This window comes from Polyodon spathula, chromosome 10 (genome assembly GCF_017654505.1).
Source record: "Polyodon spathula isolate WHYD16114869_AA chromosome 10, ASM1765450v1, whole genome shotgun sequence".
Lineage (NCBI taxonomy): Eukaryota > Metazoa > Chordata > Actinopteri > Acipenseriformes > Polyodontidae > Polyodon > Polyodon spathula.
In genome coordinates, this window is record NC_054543.1 from 33,327,163 (window position 1) to 33,335,604 (window position 8,442).

Here is an 8,442-nt window from a genome sequence, read left to right on the forward strand (position 1 = left end):
ACACAAGTTATGCATTTTTTCCTATATATATATCAGTCACTTATTACATCGGGAAGAAGGAGGAGGATAGCCATCACTTATTAAATTTGTTCCATCTTGATCATTCTTAGCTCTTCAAATTTTGCGTCACTTAAGTTCCATCGTTCAGGTCTGAAAAAGATCTGGAACACCTGTTAATCTTCACTAATTAATTGATTCAATAAAGTAAGATTGGTTGAAATGAAAACCAGCAGCCACAGTAGCTCTCCAGGACCAGGGTTGGAGACCCCTGCTTTAGTATCTCTGTGGCCTTGTTGGCTTTATGGCAGCGAGTAACTAGTCTCGACACCTTTGCCATCACTGGTCTTAAAGGACCAGCCTGCTCAAGGGCATCAAACAACCAGCTGAAGAGTGTGAGCAAAACAAGGGCTAGGCACAGGTGCCAAATAATCCAGTTTGTCGCTCACATTCACCCCTTCAATGTTAACATCCTCATCCTGGTCCTTATTACTGTCTTGGACATCTAATGGTGGGAATATAGCGAATGCCTCCATAATGTTGGCAGCATTGTCAGTCACTATGCCTGACACTTTAGCTGCAATGTTATGTCAGTTTCCCCATACTGTCTGTAAATGTTCTCTGTCATATGTGCACCCCTAAACTGATGACAAGCCAACATGTTGGTCTTTATTGAGTGGTCAACAATGAAGTGGCTCGTGAATCCAATAAATGGCCTCATATCACTGCTAGACCACAGATCTATGGTTAGGTAAATGTTTTGTGCTTGCTGTATTTGACTCCTCAGTTTATCTTGGACACTTGAAGCGTGTTGAAGAAGTAGCTTCATGTTGGGCATGGTGAAACGTGGTTCGACGGTGCTGAGGATGGCACGAAATGCAAAATGACAGGGGCAGAAGGTCTTCAGCAATTAAGCTAATTATTTTGCTGGTAAGCTTCTCCTGGCGAGGGTCTGTGGTTCCCACTTCTTGGGGCCTGAGGTCTGGCCAGATTGATGAGACAACTTCCCAAAGACTTAAGGCTGTTTTATCTAAAATATTAACATACAACTTACATTACTTTATCAATATTATAACCACACAGACAACATTTACACACAATGTACTCTAGTAGCATTAGAAGATTCTCTAATTAAACAACACACTCACTGAATTGATCCATAAAATTATCTATCCAGATAATTGCAAGACAAGACAAAGATTTTAAACTTTAACTGTACTTACTTTGAGGTGCCTTATGTTAGAAGTAGCTTTTTTTTGATCCAGAGACTGAATACATTTTTGGCATAATGGCACTTGAGAGCGACAGCAATGTCTAATTTGTCAGGCGAAATTCGTGGTCAAAAAGCAAGCAAAATAGGGTGTATTGCATTTCTCGGTTCCTCTTCCAGTCCAGGGTCAGTCAATCAGGCTTCTCCGTTCCAGTCCAAATCCAAATCCAAGTAATCATTGAAAACCCTCCAGCACACCTAACTATTCTCCAAATCCCAACACTCCTAGTCACTCTCCAAAAATGTACTCAACAACCAATGAGTGTAAGGCTGGCTCTTAAATGAGAGTGTTCGAATTAATTAAAGAACAGGTGTGAGCATTCACATCACAATTGGATACTAATAGACTCACCTACATAGTTCCTCTGGATGTGGCAGTAGATGTGCTAAGCTGCAATCAGCTCATCATTCATTACACCCGTTACTGTGATTTACATACATGTGTGTTGACCATTGAGCCAGGCTCAATTAATCAATACATTTAGCTACCATTTGCTAGCACTGATTGACAGAACCAATGAGTTGAACTAGTCAAAGTGCTTTGCTCTCCACAGTAAAGCACTTTTGGTTCAAATCAGTAAGTCATTGGTAACAGAGTAGCTCAATTTTTGGTTCATGATGCCTCACTTGCCAAACACTAAGCCAGACTACACTATAAATGCTATTGTACAATTTAAGGCAAAGGTTTTGTGCAAAATAAATGTTATTTAAGGATTGGATTTCAAATAGAATTGATAATTAATATGTCTAATTCAATTCAATTCTATAGCTTTCATTTTTTTTCAAATCCAATTCAATTCCAATTACCCACTTGATCACAGTTTAATTTAAAAAGATTTATGAATTAAAATGAAATTCTGAATTGACCCCAACTCACTGTCTGCCACTCTAGTGTACAAAACAATTTGATCCATTTGGAGGAGTAAGTAATTGCACCTCCTCTGACCAGCAGGGGACCAGCAGGGGTCAGTATTCTCTAGAACAGAAATGTCATTTTTAATCCCAATCTCTTATGAAGTAGGAAAGTCCACTGTGGAAATAGACCCTAGAGCAGGGCTTTCCAACCCTGGTCCTGGGACCCAATGTGTTTTGTAGTTTTCATTCCACTTGTTTTCTGCTCTTAAACAGCTGCAGATTTCAAGTTAGCTATAACATTTTATAATTAACTTGAACTGTGCAACTTTTTAGAAGGTGAGAACAATTAAAAAGGTCTAATTAAGCAAATTATTAGTTAAATTAAGGGTTTAGTTAAGTAATTGCAAGCTCAGTGGAAACCAGAAACTAGAAACCAGAAGACAAGAGCAGGGCTGGGAAGGGAAGCCTTGGCTTACATTACTCATATACAGATAAACGATCTTCAATGTTTAATAAGCTTCAGTATTTATTCTTTCAGTTTCAGCAATAAACACCTCTTCCAAAAAAATAAATAAAACATAATGTTAAAAAAAGCCTCACAAGGCCGTGCAGAATAAACAAACTATTCAAATAAGATTTCAGTCTTAGAGTCATAGAACAAAAAAGAATATTCAATATTTAATAAGCAGAACAAATAATAACTAATACAATAATGTTGGCTCTTACACATGGAGTTATTGTTTCTTAATATTCCCTTCTAGGATTTGTGACTACAGAATATTGCAGACATCCGGTATAATGTGTAAATGAATTAATTTTCTTTAAAAAAAAGAACATTGTTTATCATAAGTTAGAGTATCTAATATATACAGACGGTTACTGCTGCAGAATTTGGGAGTTCGGAGAAATTGATTTGATCCACCATGTCACTAAACTCTTTTTCCGTTTTGTGAAAAAAATAGGATGTTTGGTTCTATCTGAGAGGTCTATGTAAGTGTTTCAACTTTATAAAAGTCGTTTCTTACTTGTGCTTGCCAGTCTAAGGTTGGTGTTTCTTTGGCTAATAGTTAGTAAAATAAAAAACACAGTGCTAAGTTGGGATGGGCACCAATACCGATATTTTTAAATATCGAAAAAATTTCCATATTGCGGTATCGTGGGATTTAAAAAAATATCAGGTAGGGTCGCAGAGGTATAGTTTTTGCTGTTAATACTGATAAAAATACAAACCCAGTATAATCAAGTTTATTTGATATTAAGATACAACAAACTCAACACATACCAATCATTGTTAGTCTAGTAGGTAAACACCACACATCGAAGTATTGTAGCGAGCTCGGTTAATGTAGGCAGGCGCATCACACAGAGTGAGGTAATCCACACACAGTCGGAGGGTGGATGCGAAACCGGGACCTCTAGCACCGGTTTCGATACCGCTATACAAAAGAGCCGGCTCCTTTTGCAAGGAGTTTCTATCGGGTTTGTTTCTTTGTATGTGATTACATCACTTACCAGCCCTGCTGCTGCCTTCCCCCATGTACGCTACAGTATTATCCATTTTATTCTATTCATTGGCATTTCTTTTTCTAAGAACCAGAGTAACAAATTGTGGCAGAGCAAAGCTCTGCCCTTTTTAAATTGGCAGGGATGGGGTTAATTTCCCCTACCTGCCTGGGTTTATTATGTTCAGGTGGCTGGGGTTGATTAGGTTAATTAACGATCACTCAGTGCCCAGCCTGACATAAAAGGAGGCCTCTGCTTCTCATTTGGGAGGAGGGAGCTGAGGAAGCAGGTTGGTGTTTGTGGCTTTTGTGATTTGTAAATCCAGTGAAGGCATTGCCCAGCCTGGAAACCTTAATTTTGTAAGTTTTTGTTTTGTTGTCTTTGTGTTTAAAGATTTTTATTTTGCCCTTGTGCAATTTATTTTTGTGTTTATTTATAATAAAATTAGGATTTTTTGAACTGCATTCTGTCTCTGGGCCTCTATCCACTCACCAGCCTGCCACACAAATGTATTTCAAACATTCAATAGCTATAAATCCAAGAAAAACAACAAATGCACAACCTGGGCACTCTATTTTCGTTTTTTCACTTGTTTCCTCTCACAGGATAGTCTCTTACCGGAAACTATGTCCTGTTCTCAAAAAAGTGCGCACATCAACTAATTAAGAAATAGGATTGTCTTTTTTTTTTTTTTTTTAAGGGTTACACACCTAAAAACAAATTTAATACAAAAAACATAATAAACAAGAAAATAATTTGAGATATATAGCACTCTTGGGATTATTTGGAGATATGCACATGCGTCAGTGATTCATTGCATTTTGTCCCCGTGATTAAGTACACTAATGTATTTTTAAAATGTGAACTTTCGGTATTATAAATGAGATGTGTTTTGATGTTTTAAAAGTACATCTCAAAATAATGCACCATTCAGTATGACCCCGTACTTAATAATTTTTTAGGTGTCGCGTCTGCGTGTAAAAGAAGATTAAATTACTTCCGGATTGTCTGGTCTCTGCACTGAAAGTAGAAATATTTCGGGTTTGAGTTTCCTGATGGTGGCATGGAAGGAATAATAAAACAATATAACACCACCTTATTTTTCTCCATGAATATTGTGAAGCAAAGCATTACTAAGTTATTGTGTAAATATCTGTTAAAGTCTATATGTATACATGTTTGATATTGCAATTGTTTTATTATATTCTGTGTTTTGGAAGACTTTGATAATATCGATATCGAAATACTTGCACGATATTGATATACAATTTGCATATCGTTGTCCACCCTTAGTAATAAGGTGTATTTTTGACATTTACATTGGAGAATAATGTAAATCCCTTTTAAAATGACATGTAGTGTATACAGTGATCCCCTGCACCTACCAAATGCCTTACAATTCAAGTGTTCTAATTGAAAACAGAAAATTGTGCAGCATTCGTGCTGTCTGCAGCAGGAATACGTCTTCATTATACCCAGTGTGCCCACGACTAAATATATCGCACCATGGTGTGTGGTTTTTGGATTATAGTTCAATCCTTACAGCGCCCTGAGAGTTAAACAAGAAATTAAGCAAGCAAACACGTTTATTTTTAAAGCTGTCTTCACATTCTGCTTTATCAGAAAGTTTATTTACATTCCCCACCTGTAGATTTAGCCACACCCCTTGAAACCCGATTGACACTCTGCGGGCCGACACGCCCACTCTTCTTACAACACGCAGCCGTGGCGGCGGGTTTGAAAGAGGCCCAGGAAACAAAATAGAAATAATCATCAGCCTTCTGAAATATGTAAGAACTCGTTGTTAAACTCAATGGGACATCTGCTAGTTAATATTTTGTGGAACCATATTAATTCACAATTGACAATATTTATTTGGGCTGCTTAGCATGCTTCGGTTGACAGAAGCATTCAAGTTTTATTATACCCTTTTGTAATGATGAAAATACATGTTAAATGTATTTCTCCAGAATGTATTTGTCTTAGATTTTTTTAAAATAAATTGCACTATTTTAAAGAATCACATACCAGGCCTATGTTAGCGCTACAAAAGCAGATCTTTATGAAGCTCTTTTAAAATGTGTCCAGGACAGAAGATGTTTCCTGGACGGGCAAAGAGCTGAGCCTCCCACTGCTCCACTTCAGTGATATTCAGATTCTCCTGCACACATAACTGGTTAATTCCATTTCCTTATTTGCATCTCTGATTTGGCCTCTCAGGAACATTGTAATCATGTGTAAAAATGCACCATGCTTTATATCACTGTTATGTTAGCGGATAATTTGAAGGGAATTGGATGGTGACAATGATTCAAAGACATGCGCTCACTGTCTTCCTTTCCTACTGCTGCGCTTGTTGTCATGAGACCACACATGAAACCCAATTCATACGTGCATAAACTTTCCCAATTACAAAAACTGCAACCACAAACCCACACGTCCGTCTGAAAGACCCTTACCCCGTTATGAAGACACCCACACAGTTCTGTACAAAACCTGTTCTGACTCTCACAGCTGCCAAAGATACCCTGTTATTCAGCACTCAGCTAGCCATGCATAGAAAGGCGCCATTCACCTCTCCCTCTGACACCACCCACACAGTCAACTAGGCACTGCTCCCAACCTAATGTATTTCAGTGTGTGTGTGTAGACTATATGTGTGTGTATGCCTCATTAGCACATTAGATAAAAAATGTGATTACAGTAGGTAGCACTTTAGATTATGGTAGTGCATTACAATGTTATTACAGTGGAACAACATGTGCAATTATATTGAGTTTCTCTAATGACACTATAAAAGGTTATCTTATTGATATAGAATACATATATAGCCTTGGGTTTCCTAGCTATCTTCGTTTAGTTGAAGCTAGACAGGGTCATTTTGAGATCATATATTTTTTGAGCCAGTTGTCATTTCTCATAAATGTGTTGTATAAAAAAATATCCGTCATGTTGCACCCTTAACATTTCAAAGTGCTCTTCTGTATTATCTTTACCGTGAACACATTTGTTTTAATACTCAAACCAATTGTATAGAAATTACAAAAGAGCAGTAAAACAATAAGGGACTTGCTATCATATATATATATATATATATATATATATATATATATATATATATATATATATATATATATATATATATATATATATATGTATGTATATATATATATATTTTTTTTTTACTGGAGCATGCAGGTGATTCGGCAATAAGAACTACAGCAATTGTTTTCCACTTAAAAATGTGACCTAGGGTTTGTGTGGGTGGAGAGAGAATCAAACTAGATTAATCTTGACCCTGTCTTCCCCCAGGCCTGCAATATGGTCAGTCGCCTTTCTGAGAATATATTTGAAGATATTAACACCTCCACTTACCTTCACTTCACTTCCCTGTTATGGTAATTGAGGGATATGTGAGTGTGGCTGAAGTAGGGGGGTGTAGAAGCACTGTAGCAGTTTTGCCTGGACTCACTAAAAACCCTTTTTAAGGCCTTGCAAATGTTTTCCCTTAATTATCTCTATCAATTAAATGAGTTAATAAATAACTAAGGTTTTCACATTCATTTTTCTCCCAGTTATTAGCATTAGTAACATTTTCAGTGGCCTACTCTATATTGAGACTATTTCCTTAGCAATGAAAAGAGAACCAGTCGTTCTAATACATTTTAACAATGAAAAGTTGATATTTTCAACTGATTCATCAATTAATCACATATCCTCACATTCAGTAAAATAAGACATTTTTAATTAAAAATGAGTTCTAAAGTACCGGTGGAAATTCTATAGATACTGCTTATTTCTCTACTAATACAAAGTTATTTACACACCCCGAATGATCTGTTTACACATCCTTTCAGGTGGCCTGGATGCACCAAGTCGGAATGAAAAAAGAATTGCACTCTTCCAAAACTCCAAATCAAACTATTGCTCATTTTCATGCCTACATACTGTACATGCATGCCCACACACAACTAATATGTGTTATTATCTGTCCATCTCATGCAGTCATATGTGGGACACCCTGCTTGCTATACCTTCAACATTGACATTAACATCTCTCCAGTGTGAACACTACACCCACCAGTGAGGTGATGGGGGAACTCCAGTGGGTACAAAATACACTCTTGGTTAATAAAGTCATAACAGCCAGGTTCAGAAATACAGTCTGTTTGAAGCAGCTAAATCAGGAGTCATTGATGATCAGTGGGAGGGACTAGCTTGAAGGAGGCTGGGCATGAAGTGGCAACCTTGCACATGGCAAACAATCAGCTTAATAACGATACAAAAGAGCCAGGCTCATATGCATTCACGGTTATAGAGCTTTTAACTTTAATCACATCTCACCGACATGGGATGTAATCTGTAACAAAGCACGTTATGCTGTCGTACTGCAAAGACAACTGCAGACATCTAGCTGAATGAACAGCTATAATTTTGGAAGGGTAATACAATCCTTCCTTTTTGTCCAGAGTGCAGGAACAGCACAATTCTAATGGACAAGAAATCATCCTACACAGATCCTGCAAAAAAAAAAAAAGACACTGAAGCAGACTTTATAGAAACTGATGTAAAAGTGTTGTTTATTGTTATTATTTTGTTCTGATGAGTCCCATGACTATCTCTTAAACTTCAGTCAGATTTCAAATACAACAATACATGTTCTCAAGTGTGTAGGTGTGCCTGTCGGTGGAAAGTACTCTGAAAACAGGTTTGTATTACCACTGACACAGCTGAAAGTACAAAATTAGAGCTATCAGTATCATAACAAAGTGCTTGTACAAAAATGTGTGGCAAACAGACAGATGAACAATATCCCC